Raw genomic sequence first — 17,000 nt, 5'->3', positions numbered from 1 at the left:
AGATAATTGACCCCATCTTGGGACAGTTATTATCTGTTTGTTGATTTTATGATGAACTGTTGTTTTATGAATTGTTTTTAATAGTTGTATTGTATTTTTCTAAGTGCTGTACCTTGCCCTGAGCTTGCTTGCAGGAAGGGTGGGCTAGAAATGTAATTAACAACAACAACAACAACAATAATGGAAGGCAGAGCTGGTTGTCAGGCCAGGCATCACCCCCTGGGCCCACAGTACCTGCTGCTGGGCCAAAAGGGTCCTTGGGACCTGGAGAACAGCAGCATGGGCCAGGAAGTAAGAGGTCGCCTTCCTTGGCCTCACAAAATACCATGAACCGAACCTGTGCGTGGCATCTACTTCATCCCTTTTTTATGGCATACTAGCAGGCCTGGGTACACATTTTGGGAATCACTGTTTCAAAGTGGCAATTATACATGGTTTCAGGCATTTCCTCCTTGTCAGACAACAGCCTAGTAATATAGACTAGACATGGGCACGAACCAGAAAAAAACCGAACCATGGGGTTCGTGGGGTTTCCACAAACCACGAACTGGCCTGGAACTGGCCCAGTTACGAACTGGCTCTTCGTGGTTCATGGGGTTTAAATAATTTAATCATTTAAAGGGCCCTTTCCTGCCGCTTGCAAGGGGCAGGACCCTTTAAACTATCAGCTGGCAGGTGACGGGGGGGATCCCCCCTTGCTGCCTGCAAGCTGATAGTTTAAAGGGACTGCTGCTTGCAAGCAGCAGGAAAGGGCCCTTTAAACGGCCCCAGCCCCAGCTCCCACGAACCCTGGTTCGCAAACCCCGAACTGGGCTGGTTCATGGGTTTTTTGGGTCCATATTTAGGTTCGTGCCCATCTCTAATATAGACCAGTATTATCCCTAAAGGAGCAGGAAGGAGGCTGAAGCTGAGAACAGCTCAAACCTCAAAGCTCCATCAACAAATGTATGGCTCCAAATCCATTCATCTAAATTTTTCCCTTGCTCTGCAGACTACCCCTTGCTTGTCCCTGATCTCCATTCATAGTATTCCATAAATAATCTAGATAACAAATCTAATCTGAAAGAGGATTTTAGCATAGAGGCTTCTGCCTCAAGTGAAGGATGCGAGAAACTGTGGTCTTTCAGTGGTTCTCTTTAAGCTTGAATGAAATTTTCTAACTAAAAAAAGAAGATTGAAATTATACCTGTTAATAGAAGGTGTTTTAGGAAAGAAGCATCGGACAGGGGGAAAAGCCAGAGCTGATGCAACATTTATCTATCCTTAACCGCAATTAAGGTTTCAGGCTACCAGGGTTTAATTAAAATGCTTGGTTAGGAGTACACCCAGATGACAGTTAACCACAGTTCATTTTAGTGTAAATATACTGTTGATCCATAGTTAAACTTTATTTTTTTATTATTTACATTACTTCTTGCTGGGATTCAAGGTGGATTACACAGAGTTAAAGAGAGAGATTTAGTTGCAAGAGGGTCAGAGATTGGGGCAGGGAGAATGTGGCTTAATTCCTTAACCCCTGGTTATAGACTTAAATCAGTCCTGTTAATAGACACTCAACCTGGCCATTTATTTTATTTCTGTTATTTATTGGTTGCCTTTCTCACTGAGTCTCAAGGTGGATTGCACCGTATAAGACAATATGACGAATAACTGGAACATTAATAAACAATGCAATAGACTATGGATTTGAGAAATTTGCACACAAGCAGAAAAACAACACAAAACTGAAATAATGCTGAAATAAAGCATATTAATATTAATTAATTAATAACTGCACTTACATACCGCTCTTCTAGACAGATTAGTGCCTCACTCAGAGCAGTGAATAAGTTAATATTATTATTATCTCCACAATCCAGCTGGGGAGCTGGGGCTGAGAGGAGTGGCTTACCCAAGGCCACCTACTGAGCTCATGGCAGTAGTGGGATTTGAACCAGTAGAGTGCCGATCCACAGCCGAACCACTTAACCACTGTGCTATAGCAGATCAATTAATAAGCAATTAAACAGACGTATTACATGCCCAGGGTAATGCTGATCACCTCTTTGGGGTCAGGTGGCAATTTTCCCCAGGCCAGTTTGGCTAGGAATCGTGATGTTGTTTTGCCATCTTCTGGGCACGGGGTAGAGGTTGCTGGGTGTGTGTGTGGGGGGGGAGAGGTAATTGTGAATTTCCTACACTGTGCAGGGAGCTGGACTAGATGACCCTGGAGGCCCCTTCCAACCCTGTGATTCTGTGATTCTAATTCAGAAGCTACCCAGTAGGTACCCAGTTGTACAGTCCACCGTCCCTGTCCCTTTATCAAAGCAGCTCTCTGAACTATTTCCTTACAGTGCAGTATTCCTGATGCTGAACCTCCTTTGGGCAGAGGTGCTTTTCAAAACTGAAACTAGAGTTGTTTCATTGTTATCCCTTTTAGGTGCAGGTGCACCATGGGTGACTACCACAAATAAGGCATATTTGTGACTGTATCTGCAACGCTTGTCCCAATGTTCAAAGTATAATGCCACCCTAAACACAGCTGCCCTGACTCTGACAGACGTGAAAGGGGTTAAGTCTGCCCAGGAGTCAGCACGGCCAGTGAAGTCTCCCATATGCGATAACTTGGATGGCCGTCAGCCACAGACCCACACGCAGCAGCTACTGCACAGCTGGTTTAAAACACCAGGCAGAGACTTACTCAGACATTCAGAAACCATTTCGAACAACTGCCATTAATGTATTTCGGTTTCTCTTTAAGAACTGACCACATGCAAAACAAAACCTCTTTGGGGTTCAGCTCACCCACTGAAGCAGCACATGTCCACAAGCCCCTTTATCAAAATTCAAAGTGAACAGTTCTCTTTTGAGTATACACAGCCCCTACCAAGTCTTTCAAAATGCACCTCTCAAGATGCCTGAAACTGTCTCCTGTAGCAGCGGGGGGACAGAAAGCCCGAGAACAAGCTGTGTATTTACTGTGCTTTGAAAATGTTGGGACACTTCTTCCATTTTCACACCCTGTTTTTCTCACCAATGGGGACCCAAAGCAGCTCACAACATCATTTCAACTCCTCCATTTTATCCTAACAGTAACGTTTTGAGACAGGTTAGCCTGCGAGAGAGAGATTTGCCCATGGCCGCTAGCTCAGCTTAAGGCCAAACTAGACATGGGCAGCGTGTGCGCTTAAACACAAAGAGTTACCCAACCACATGGGCACGTATGTCCATTTTTATAAGAAAAGTGGAACAAAACTAAAGAATAAGGCATCGCTGCCGCATTCATCCCATAACATCCTTCCATTTCACTTTCCCCAGGAGTTAACTCTTCACCGCTGAACTTCAATACTGGAAGCTACCTTGGTTGGGAAACAGGGTGCTCCGTGAAGGGAAGGATTTGATACCGTTAACCCACACACTATTTTAACTGAGCCAGCGTAGTTTAATGGTTAAAGTGTCAGACTAGGATCTGGGTTCAAATCCCAGCTCTTTGAGCTTGCTGCTGTGTGACCTTGGGCCAGCCTCTCACACTCATTCATGGCACCAGCTCTCTGGAACTTTCCCCCCTAGAGAGCCACCTTCTGCTGCTGCCCCTCGAAGAAGACTCAACAGCCACCTCTCTGCAGGTGAAACTCACCCACGTTTGCCTTCCACCCTAAGGAACAAACACTTGTGGCAAAGCACGAACGAGTTCAGAAGGCTGGCTTATAAAACCATCTTTTCCAGAGTCTAGCTGGACAAACCAAAGGGAAATATATTTCAATTTTTATCTTATTTTATTTTGTAAGTCACCTTGAACAGGTTCTCTGGAAAGGCAGTGTATAAATTTCACAAATAAATGTATGTCTGTTGAAAATGGACATAAACTTTGGAAAAGAACTGTGTAAAAATAAACTGGTCCCATGGGGAAGATCAGTTTCTGGGGCAGGGCCAGAACATCAATTTGGTTGATCAGGGCAGAGCCAGGATGCAAATGAGACCTTCATAAGCTTCTCAGATCTGCAGACGGATAACTGGATAGCTTTTCCTTGCTGAACTAGCTGGCTGACGGAGACCGATGACGGTGCCTGGGCTTGTGTGGTTTGTGTTTCCTACCAGTCAACAAGAACTTTGTGCTACAAACAAGTATGCTTTCTCTTTTTCCAAATGTAGCACAGAACCCTCACAATTGCATTAGGGACTGCAGTAATCCACGGCTGACGTAAAGAGTAAGTGTATTACAAGACTATTTAATTTGCAACGTCAAGTACTCTGCCATTAGCTAACACCAGAAATGAAGCTCATCCTGTTGATATTTTCCCTTTATGGGTATATTTCGTCAAAGTTCATCGTTAGCACATTTGATATAAAATAATTCAATTACAATGTACAAACACAAAAATTGTTAGCCTACCCTATGTAAAGAACCACATAAATGATATTTGGGGGGGAACCCCTTCATGTACATAACACATAAAACCCTAAGGTATTTTTTTTAAAACCCTAACATGCAAACTACAGTCTCCCCAACTTTTCTCTGTCTCTCACAGCAAGATCCAACTCCAGTGAACTGGTTAATATGAGTCTGGGGTCATTATAGTGTCTTCTCACCAATCCTTTGCCCTGCGGTCCCAGGTAGAATATGTCATCTGTTTCAACCCCCTATCAGTTGAAAAGACAGCAGGTTCAGGGTGCTGAACCCGCTAAAAACTACATTCTTCCTGTGGAAAGCAGTGTAGCAGGTGAGGTAGACGTGAGGACATTTTGCTCATAAAATGAAATCTGGCCAGGCTCTTTGGTTCTTTAGTTTTCTTCTTAAGAAGGGGGCTAGTAGGTTCCTCCTATTTCATATCTAGCAATATCTCCTTCCTTAATATAGCTGGCCTAAAACTGTACCAGGGCAGATTTGACCAATACGGACTCCATTCAGCAATGAAGCTGCCTGGGCCTGTATTAGAATAAGAATGTAAGAGCAATGGTTCTGGATCAGACCGATGGTCCATCCACTCAAGTCCATCCCTCTGTTTCACAGTGTGCCCCCAGAAGGCTTAGAAGTAGAGCATGACGGTCAAACTCTGCCCCTGTTGTTGTGCTCCAGCACCTGGCATTCCAAGGTATACTGCCTCTGAACAAGGAGGTTTTGTTTCACTACTGATGACCTGTTCTTCATTAATTTCTCTCATTCCCTTTTAAAGCTAACTAGTGGCCATTACTACATCCAGTGAATTCCAAGAGTTAACTGCTGTTTGAGTGATGAAGTACTTCCCATTGTACGTCGTCGTGAACCTACTGCCTGTTAACTTCACTGGGTGCCCATCAAGTTCTGGTATTATTTTTCCTACAGAAAATAATTTTTCCTACAGAATTATCACTTGCCATTAAACAAGTTGCATGGTTAAACAGTCACAGTAATTAATTATATTTATTCACTCAGCAAGGAAACTGGCAAAGGCAAGGGGCGGGAACAGGAGACTCTCCCTATAATTAAATTCTCCTAGTAATGGTTCTGTTTTAAAAACAACACTGCACAGAAAATTAACTTGCCATAACATATTTTACTGCACTGCTCTTCTAAAGGCCAAACAAGCCATTATCTTGGAAAATGCATGGCTCTACTAGACATTTGCTGAGGTAACTGGAAATATGAGAGAAGGGGGCTCTGACAGGGAGAATCGGCTTGAAAGGTGTTTAACCCCCTCCTGCAAATGACCAATAATGTCTCTTCCCCTCTCCACTCCAAGTGGGCTTACTTCCCATTTGGGAGCACAGACTGAAAACAAACAAAAAACTGTTGTCTGGCCGAGGAAGGGTTAAACATACCCACCGATTCTCCCTTGCAAACAGCCTCCCAGGCCCACACGCTACCTTTATGAGGGAAATGGGTTCAGGAGCCTCACATTCCCCTCATAACATCTAGTCCAGTGCCAAGAAAAGTACAAACATTGGAGGCACGAGACATAAAACAGACTTTCTTTGGCATCACACAGCCATGTTTCTTAAATACAATTCCTACATGTCTAGTTGTATTTCCCCCCAGATTTTCTTCCTCAGGACAAGGGTCATTTAATTTTTACTCTCTAAAACTCTGCCACATGCCAACACTTTGTCTTGGACGAACAAATCAGCACTTTCCTTAGGTCCTAATTGCAGGGACGGCCCTTAGGAGCCTAGGATGCACATGCAGAAAATTTGGGAGAGCATTTTAGGCCACAGATTAAGTCCATGTAGGTTGCTGGCTGAGCCTCACCTTTGCTTCCCGTGAAAAATAGCAAATGTACCTCAGAATATATTGAATATATCTTAAGAAAGGCCTGGGAACATCTTGGACTGACACGGTAAGTACAGGCAGACAAAATTCCTTGAAAGATAGCTTGCCTGCTTTGCTGATTTTGTTACTGAGGAAACCAAGGACAAGCTACCAAAGAAACCCAGGGATCCCTGAAACACCATTTGAAATTCAGTTTCAAGTTGTGTTGGTCTGCAGTCAAAGAGCTGCCTTCCAGTTTTGGTCCAACATTTGAAGTCTATGTATTAAAACATTAAAACCTTAGGGGCCATAACTAACCAGATCCTAGGCCATTTTCACACTGCTTAACAGCCACAGAACATCGCGCCAAGCTCCCGGAAAGACAGCGTCTTCCTGGTGCGATTTCACACGAGAACTGCAGTTCTCGCGCAAAATCGCACCAGGAAGACACTGTTGTTCCAGGAGCTTGGCGCGATGTTCCACGGCTGGTAAGCAGTGTGAAAACAGCCATAGTCAGACACTAACACTACACCATCCTTAAGGTGCCTGGAATTCTACTGGAATTAAAACTCCTGTCCACACTATAGAAACCAGTTCCCATGGAGGAAATGGCAGCACTGGATGCCCTTTAATCCAAAACCGCTTGTCAAAACAAGCGTCATCATCAGTCTATATCACATCATCCAGCCATCACAATCCTATATCCAATCCTCTGGAAAAAGATTGTTCTTAAACATCTAATAATTTTGTCTGCACAAAATTAAACAAGACCTCCACAGCTAACTGTCAAATCAACTTCCAATTTAGGTGTCATCACATTTTGGATGACCTACAACTGTGCTGGATGAAATTCAGGAGCAGTTAAGCAGCAGCGGAGCAGGTGGCAATGCCCCCCCCTTTGAATCAGTTAGGATCAGGAGAGGAGGAACTGGAAATGCCCACCTCCTACCTTAACCCAGCTGGCATTCAGAGTGGATTAGGTGGCAATGCCCTCCCCCTGCCTTAACCCAGCTGGTATTAGGAGCGGAACAAATGGCAATGCCCTTCCCCCACCTTAACCCAGCTGGTATTAGGAGCAGAGCAGGTGGCATGCCACCCCCCGACCTTAACCCAGCTGATATTAGGAGCAGCACACTTGGCAATGCCCACCCCCCCTTCACTCAGCTGTGATCAGAAGCAGAGCAGGTGGCTTTGTCCACTCACTGCCTTTAACCCGGCAGGCATTAGGAGCAGAGCAGGTGGCAGTGCCCACCCCCTGCCATCACCAATTTGGGATCAGGAATGGAGCAGGGGGCAATGCCCACCTTGCGCCTTCACCTGGATGGGATCAGGCACAGAGCAGGAGGCAATGCCCGCCCTCTTCAACCTACTTGAATAAGCCACTGAGCAGGCAGCAATACCCACCCTGTCTTCACCCAGCCAGAGTCGGGAGCCAAGCATGCAGCAATGCTTGCCCCCCCCCTCAACTTGCCCGAATCAGGAGCAGAGCAGGTGCCAATGCCCACACCTCCTTTACCCAGCTGGGATCAGGAGCAGAGCAGGTAGTAAAGCCCACCACCCACTTTCACCTGTCAGGATCAGGCACGGTGCAGGAGGCAATGCCTGTTCCTCCCTTCACCCAGCGGGGAGCAGGTGGCAATGCCACCCACCTTCACCCAGCTGGGATCAGGCTCGGAGCAGGCGGCAATGCCTGCCCCCCCTTCACCCAGCGGTAGTCAGGCGCAGAACAGGAGGCAATGCCCCCCCTTTACCTGGCATGTATCAGGCATGGAGCAGATGACAATGCCCACTGCTGGAAGCAGTGAAGGAGGAGGAGTGAATGCCTGCCTGCCTGCCCTCCCCTTTCTAGAGCCCATTGCATTTCCCCCCACAACGGGTTTTGTTACTAGTAAAGGTGTATTCATTGCTGTCTCTTTGGCATGAGGTGTGCTGATTGCTAATCTTGCAATGCAAACAGGCCTGAGATGAAAATAAGGATTGGTGTAATAGCTGCTGATGGCTCCTTAACGTAGGAAACCGTAATTCACACGGGGAGAAAATGAACGTTTGGAGAGGGTTTCCGCCAAGAGAAATACTGTGTTTGAAGAACCTGCAGTTTATTACCTTCCCCTCACTTCCGGCTTCCTAATACCTCTCCTGCCTATGCTGATCGAGTGTTTCAACAGTAGAGGACAAGCAAAAAAACTCATGTGAAACTTTGCAGAAGCAAAGTCTAAGGTCAGAGTCACACCAACATATTTTCCCCATGGAGTTTGCTATTGACATTTGCTTGTATACGCCAGCAGGGCGAAGTAATAACCTTAAATAGTTTACTGCCCAGGTGACCATGGCACTGAAGTTAACAAATAATTAACTCCAGCAGTTAAGTGCTATACCCTTGCACGGCTCACAAAACCTCTCTAAAGGAGATTCAACTTCTGCTATCCCTTGCTTAACCTCCACAGACTATGGGAAGGAACATGGCTCAATGGCAGAGCATGTTCTTTGCATTCAGAAGGACCCAGGTTCAATCCCTGACATCTCCCATGAAAAGTGTCAGCTGGTAGGCGAGGAGATCCCCTGGGGAACTGCAGTTAGTCAGAGCAGACATTATTACTCTCCTTGATAGACAAATGGTCTACCTCCGCAGAAGACACATTCAGTACTCATAGCAAGTAAGGGAGCATGAAGGATGCTAGATTTGAGAGGCCTAACCAAACATTTCTTAGAAAGATCAGAATCAAACACAGGGCTTTTTTTCTGGGAAAAGAGGTGGTGGAACTCAGGACCGCACAATGACATCACTTTGGGTCAGCTGGGACAAGGGGGGAGTTTTTAAAAGTTTAAATTGCCCTCGCTGAAAATGGTCACATGGTCGGTGGCCCCGCCCCCTGATCTCCAGACAAGAGGGGAGTTTAGATTGCCCTCCGCGCCAATGGCGCGGAGGGCAATCTAAACTCCCCTCTGTCTGGAGATCAGGGGCGGGGCCACCGGCCATGTGACCATTTTCTAGAGGTGCCGGAACTCCGTTCCACTGCATTCCAGCTGAAAAAAAGCCCTGATCATACATACAGTTCTCCTCTCCCCCCCCCGATACTGGGAATTAGTGCTGAAAAATCCAAATGTAGCCCTGCTAGTGCAGAGAGATCGAAAAAGAAATTTCCAGTGATAATTCCAGCCGCAAGTTCTTACACAGTGCTCCAGGAGCATACAAAAACAAGCTGATCATATAAAGGGAGAGGAAACAGGTTTCATTTTTTATCTAAACTGATCCACAAACCAAAGCAAGCATCTTTCATGAGTTTAAAGGCTAACACTGCTGACCTTAAACGATACAGGAAAAAACACTTTTGCTGGAATACTTTCATCTCTAGAAGAATTCTCAATCACTGAAGGAGACTTCCTATGAAGCATGACATACATGGATCCGTGCTTTGGATCAAGACTTGACTATTGTGATGAACTATACATAGTCAACTTGGAGACTCCAATTGGTACAAAATGCTGCAGCTCGGCTGTTATTGGGAGCAAAGAGGAATATGGATATTACTCCCATTCTGCAGTTCCTCCACTGCCTGCCTCTCAGTTACTGGGCTCAATTCAATGCATGGTTATGTCACATGCAAAGCTTGTCACAGACTTGGTCCAGCATATTTGTGGGACTGCCCCCCCCCTCTGTTCCTCCCCGGCAGGTGCCACTGTTGCAGTGATATACATTGCAATAAGCAGTATAAAGAAACACACCAGTATTCTAGGTGAACTTTTAAACTTTGCATGAACTGTCTGTGTGTGTGTTTTTCAGAATGTTAGGTAACCCAAACAGGTGTGCTTTCATCTTTGACAGCCAATTAAAAATAGTGGACTCTATCTAGATTAATGTTCTTCTATCAGAAAATGAACCAATGGTGATCTACCAACTAATCTCTGTCATTTTTCACAGATTTATAGTTTTGTTTTGCAAGTTGGATATAATGTCATTTTTGGCTAATTAGAAAGTTATACAATAGAAATTATGAATATCTAATGAAGCATCAAACCAATCATAGTTTGTGTATGCTATCACATGAAAAGATCTTAGATATTTGTATAAGGTAACCTATAAAACATGCAAATTCAGATACGTGTTAAGAGTTCTGATTGGAAGAAATCTCATGAGGATTTAGGTGAGAAATTCATCTTTGCATTGTATGCTCTGGGAATCTTAATGCATTTCACAGAAACATTGATTGTTTTAAACTTAAGAGTTAATTAGGAAATGTTTGCAAACCTAATTCTTACTGCCTTTCTGCGTTCCGTTTTTGTAGGATTTATATTCACCACCATATCTATTTTGATATCTTGCTACATTAAAAAACTAGGGTATAATTTCAATAAAGGAAATAAACTCTAGAAAGGTGTCTGTGTACTTTGATGAGAAGAAGCAACGGAAAATGACCCTATATAAATAATGTACTGATAAGTAGAATTAGTTCAAAGAACCGTCCTGCTTGGCAGGCCTTACTAACTGCTGAAAACTATCCAAGAGTAAAGGATAAACCTTTCTTTTTGAGATAGTAGGATCTTTGGTAAGGTTGGATAAGAGAGTCCGGGACACCACCCTGCACACGGGCAAAATCAACAGCAGCCCATACACGTGCCTTCTCTGCGGTGGCCCCAACCGTACGGAACGGCCTACCTGAAGAGGTCAGAAAAGCCTCCACTCTCCTGGCTTTCCTCAAACGATGAAAAACTAAATTATTCAAGAGGGCTTTTACTCAGATAGGAGGGCTGTAATGTAAGGAGGTGGTCTCAAAGAGATACTTTGCTAAAGAGCGAGGGACTATAGATTTCATTACTATGTATTATTTATTATCTTATGTTCTCTCTCTTGCTTTAAGAATGATCCTACTGGGTAGTTCTATGTTTGTTTAATGTCAGTCTTAAAATTGCTTATGCTCTGCTTCAGCATTTCTTCAACTCTGTACTGGGTTTCTGCAGATCTTATATCTTCGCAAATTTGCTTTTCTATACCCTATGGCACTGTTTATTAAAATGTCCTTGAAACTGACTGTACTAATCTCACATTATGTAATCCACCTCGAGTCTCAGTGAGAAAGGTGGACTATAAATGACACAAATAAATAAAATAATAAACTGAAGCTTAATCCAAACAAGACAGAAGTGGTGAGCAGAAAGGGTGCCCCAAGATTTAAAATGTCACCCATTCTGGAGGGTGCTGCACTCCCCCTAAAGGAACAGGTTTGTAGCCTGGAGGTGCTCTTGGATCCAGGCCTACTCAACTGGTTGGCCAGCTGTGGTGTTTCCTGGACAGAAAAGATCTCCCCACTTTGGAGCATATCCTGGTTACATCAGAATTAGCCTGGCTCCCAATCTGTTTCAGGGCACAATTTAAAAAGCTGGCGTTGACATTTAAAGCACTATATGGCTTGAGACCAGCACACATGAAAGACTGCCTACTCCTTTACGAACCTACCTAACCGCTGCAGTCATCTTCCAAGGCCCCACATCAGGCGCCCCCGCCTCCTGAGATTAGGTGGGTGGCAATCTAGGAGGGGGCCTTCTCAGTCGTGGCACCAGAACTCTGGAACTCTCTCTCCAAGGAAACCCATTTGTAGCTATCAGTTGCCATTTTCCACCCGAATGTGAAGACTTATTTCATTTGCTGTTCCCACAGTGGTCCTTCCTGATCAATTTTTAATTATTGTTTTTATATCTATTTTAGGTCTGCTTTTAGTTGCTTTAATGATGTGTTTATGTTTTTATTGTGTACGTTTTTAATCTTTTGGCTACTTTGGTGGCAGAAAGGCAGGGTATAAATATTGTTATATAAAATAATAAAGATGGTGGTGAAGCTGTGACACATGAAGGGTGCGTTTGTTTCTAAAATGGGGCAACCAGATTTCCAAGAAGTGAGCCATATTTTACTCATGCTTCTGGTACCCTAAATGATGACTGTTCAGGACTTAAATTTGAGAAAGCATTCACTATGGGTGAGTTCTAGCCCTCATTTTCAATTCCAGGATGGGAGGGGTGAGTGCACTCAGCATCACCAACACTCATCTGGGATTAAGAGAAGCAGTTTATACGTCATGTAGCCAGGGCTTTTTTTCTGGGAAAAGAGGTGGTGGAACTCAGTGGGTTGCCCTCGGAGAAAATGGTCACATGGCTGGTGGCCCCGCCCCCTGATCTCCAGACAGAGGGGAGCTTAGATTGCCTTCCACGCTGCTGAGCGGCGTGGAGGGCAATCTCAACTCCCCTCTGTCTGGAGATCAGGGGGTGGGGCCACCAGCCATGTGACCATTTTCAAGAGGTGCCAGAACTCCGTTCCACCGCGTTCCTGCTGAAAAAAAGCCCTGCATGTAGCTATGATGTTTCAATGAGGACACTTGTCCCGAGCACATCCTTGGCAGAAGTGCAAATCGTACATCACACTGAGTTAATGAAAATTAAGAATGCTCTTTGCACAGAGTCTTAGTGAGGATAGCAGGCCAATCAAGTAAGACTCCTACAGCTTCTCACTCGCCCTGTGCCTGCAGTCCAAAACAAACCATATCTGACAACGGCAAAGGCTGCTCCACACATTTCAAGGTCTGTGCGTCCCCTATGTGGCTGGTGCAAGGACATGTGCTGATTGGGAGTTCCGTGCTTGTAACTTCATTTCCAGGCACACGGGAAAAAGGTGCCCCACTGAGGAAACATCTAATTGATGACTGCATGTAAGTTTCTCCAACAGGGCAAGCAGCCACTTTGTGCAGCCATTTAAGATTGAGAAAATGTCATGTATGCCTACCTGCAGTACATACCATGTGTATGTTATGTGCAACCTATTAAACCTCTGACACTATAGAGAGTTCTGAGTACCTTTCAATGCCTGTTATGTGGAAGTTCAGTGTGTTATCTCTGCTTTGAAGTTAAACACTTTCACTTCTGTAGCCAACGGCCTTGAGGCCAGATGCAGCTAGTCTGAATTGTATCTTCCCTGAGAACGGGGATGATTTCACACCCAACTTGCTACCGTTGTCTATCTTAGTCTAAACTCTGATACTTTTTGTCTCTGGCATTCGTGCCAGAATTTCAACGGGCTACTAACCTGGGGGCGGGACGTTAACCTATAACTAACCATGATTTCCCTCAATATGTCACTTCTGCCAATTCCACTGTCTGAGCACCTTGAACCTGATAGATCTCTAATAAAAGTTTCTTCAACCAATTCACCTGTGTGATTGCTGTGGAGAATTTGGGGATTTACCTGCCAAGGACTGACAGAAAAGAGTGTTGGAGGTTGGCCCTCAGGGGAATGTTTTCAACCATTAGAGCTAATTAGGAAAAAAAGCAGAGAGATACATGACATTGGACAATAGTAGCCTGTAGCAGAACTGGAGGAACAGCTTACATCTTGAAAGGTCCCAACCACACTTAACTCCCGCCAGTGTCATTCTCAGAAATGCAATTGTTGATGCAATTACTTACAGCATTGAGCGGGAAGCAAGTTTGCCAGCAGTTTCAAACATTCACTCTCTAAACATTAAGGGCTGTGGATGTATTGGGATCATCTCTAATCGTTTACAGATTGGCAAGCCCTGATTAAAAACTGAAATAGGGACCAGGTCTGATGTACTACTGTGTGTCAGGTCTTATATCACTCAGGTGCTTAGAACTCAAAGGGTAGTTCTGTCCCAGCTTGAAAGGTAAGATTTGCTTACTCTGTACTCAAACACACACACTCACAGAAAGATTTACATTCGCCATTCCCAGCTGACTTTTAGAAGAACATCTGCATTTTTGCACAGGGAACAAGATGACAAAGCAAAAAGAAAAAAATTAAATGTGTTATTTCCTGTTCAGGCACACTTTTTTTTAACTTGCGGGAGCGGGTACAGTGGCTGCATGTTTTTCTACATTAAGTTTCTCTTCCTCATCCTATCTCAAAAGACATTTTCTGGCTGGAAAAGAGATTGGACAACAGTGAACTCAACAATGTTTTTTTCAGCATGAAGATCAGCAAAAACCGCCAGGAATCGCAGTATAGACGTATGCTTTTCCCCCCTGTCCCATCACAGCCTCTGATTAAACTGATGGTCAAATCCAATTCCTACCCCTGGAAAGAAGGTAGCAGCGTTTGTCTTTTACAGATGTCAACTGGCAAGTGCCTTCAAGGTCAACACCTGCTTTTTCCAGGAACCCTTAAACCTATTCTGTACAGAAACAAAACTCAACTGTGATTAAATGAACCTGTTCATACTCTTCTATGGTTACCCTTCCCTCCCTTCACTTAACAAGCTGCATTCCATTTCTCCAGAGCTAATTTTTTTTTTTAAGTTCTGGTACTTTAGCACATTTAGGATGTTTTCATGGCATGAACTGACATCCCCCAGCTCCAGCCTGACAAGGCTACACTGCGCCCTATCCCAAAACAGGGCTCCCCCACTCTTCTTTGTGCATGCCCTGTTATCTCGCTTTTGAAGCTGCATTTGGGCCAGACCTACCACTGCTGTTAACAAGAAGTCACTCAGAAAACACTGTGTTCACAGTTTCAAGTAGGTAGCTGTGTTGGTTTACAGTAGAACAGCAGGATTTGAATCCAGTGGCACCTTAGAGACCAACAAGATTTTCCAAAATCCGTTGGTCTCTCAAGTGCCACTAGACTCAAATCCTATTGCATTGACATGCACCCTAGATTTTAACAGGGCTGAGCAGAACTGAACAAGACTCTGGTTCAAATAAAGAGGCTATCCCTTCTCACCAAAATAGTTCTTTGGACCTTGCTTTTCTGACCATCGAGAGGTAGCAATCTAGTATAGCTGCTCCTAGAAAACAAGTCAGATTCACTCCTGAATACATGCTGGGAAAAAATAATCTGCAAATCTAGAATGTGCCAAGACCCAAAAAGCTGAGAAGGACCAGAAACAGGGAAATGAAAAAGCTGGGCCTTCTTTCGTCAGGGCGACTTCCGGGATTTTACAATGGGCCAGATGATCAACACCCTCAGCCATTTCACAACCAAACTCTCTCCACATTATTAAAATGATCCCACCTATAACCAAGCATGCAAAGCCATGAGCAGGGCCTGTGGCTCACTGGTGGAACACCTGCTTGCTATGCAGAAGAGCCCAGGTTTATTTATTTATTAAAACATGTACATCCCCAAAGGTTCAAGGTGGTTTACAACCAATCAAACACCATGTAACAAAAAAACCCAACTCCCCCAACATAATAAAACTTAATAACTAGGGATACCAGACCCCTCAAGTCTCCCAGCGGGAGACTGGGACGTTGGCTCCTACCCTGTCGGGGCTCTTGCTGTTCCCACTGCATGTGCTTCCCGGTGTGCGTGATGACGTCACTTCCGGGAGAGACATCATCACGCGGGGTCTCTTACAGAAAGAGAGAGAGAGAGAGAGAGAGAGAGAGAGCGGGCAGCTCTCTCTCTCTCGCTGGCGCAGGCAGCACAGGGGCAGCGGCAGCCGCGGCGAGACAGCGAGCTGCAGCGGCCATGGCCTGCTCTCTCGCTGTGGCCGCCCCTGTGCAGCTGACGCCAGCAGGGACAAGGGGTGTGGCCGCGGAGGCAGCAAGAGAAAGAGCAGGCCGTGGCCACTGCAGCTCGCTCTCTCGCCGCCACCGCCGCACCCCTTGTCCCTGCTGGCGCGGGCAGCACAGGGGCAGCGGCGGCTGCAGCGCTACAGCCCCATTTGCAAGGGCAGGGCTACCTAGGACACACAACTCACATTTCTAAAACTAAAGACATTATGAAGGAAAGGGAAACCAGCCTTCCCAGCCTCAGAAATGTTCTATGCCGACCAAATTTGTGCAGGCTAACTGTTTGCGGTACAAATGTAATTGGCTATACACTGCAGTTTTTATTATATAAATTTTATTTTTAATTACTAACCACAAAAACTACAAAGAAGGGAAAATGGGAACAGGGGGAAAGGGAAGAAACAACATATAAAAAACACAGACTACATCTACAAGTATTGCATTCCATTCATAATACAATTATTTAAAGTTAAACTTTCTAATATGCTATTAGATTGGTAGATCTTATAAAGTACGAACTGGCTATACATTGCAGTTTCCTAGTTTATTGGGGAGCTACTGCTCCTGTCAGAAGCCAATAGTGGGACATGAAGGGAGAAGCAAAGCAATCCAAAAGCCACAGAACACCCTTCTAAAGTGTTCAAAGAAAATCTCTATTACAAAACAGCCTGTCAATCATAGGACGTTTTTGGAGGTCTTTATTCATAGCGTTGCCATAAGTCAGAAGTGATTTGATGGCACATCACACACACACAGTACATTCTAAGTCCACCCAGGCTCTTACAGACCCAGAAAGCCAAATGTATCCCGCCAAGCATGTATGGAGACCCATGAGGGACTAGTCCCACTTAGATCCACACCTTGGACAGTCCACATTTATGTGTTCGGCAGAATGGGTCACAGTACAGTGTGCAGACTGGAGCCAGTTCCTGCCTCATTTCCATACCCGCCATGTGCTTATCAGCCTGTGGTTATATTTAGTCTCCTCAACAAAACAAGGTCAAACCAGCAAGATCCCAGGCTCTCCGTATCAGGCTCAAACAGCAGCAACTCAACAAGAGTTTGGAGAAGGGCAACCCAAGGGCACTTCTAAGAGACTGAAACCTTCCAAAAATTCCAGTGAAACAAACATATTTGATGCAGCCGGATCTGACACACCTCCAGCCTCGCAAGCATCAAACAGTAGAGTATTAAAATGCAAATACGTCTTCATGTCCTGAAGAAGAGACACACAGCAACTGGACTTGTGAGCCCTTTAACACTGCACAGATCTTGAATC

At 44.8% G+C, this 17,000-nt stretch overlaps 1 protein-coding gene across 1 annotated transcript in view; it reads right to left on the bottom strand.

Moving 5' to 3' along the window:
- Window positions 1-17,000, bottom strand: part of B4GALT1 (beta-1,4-galactosyltransferase 1) — a 76,666-nt gene that overhangs the window by 39,729 nt on the left and 19,937 nt on the right. The window lies entirely within an intron of this gene.

The sequence above is a fragment of the Eublepharis macularius genome, chromosome 8 (genome assembly GCF_028583425.1).
Source record: "Eublepharis macularius isolate TG4126 chromosome 8, MPM_Emac_v1.0, whole genome shotgun sequence".
NCBI classification, from domain to species: domain Eukaryota; kingdom Metazoa; phylum Chordata; class Lepidosauria; order Squamata; family Eublepharidae; genus Eublepharis; species Eublepharis macularius.
The sequence above is the reverse complement of the archived record's forward strand: the minus strand, read 5'-3'. Positions and strand labels throughout refer to the sequence as shown.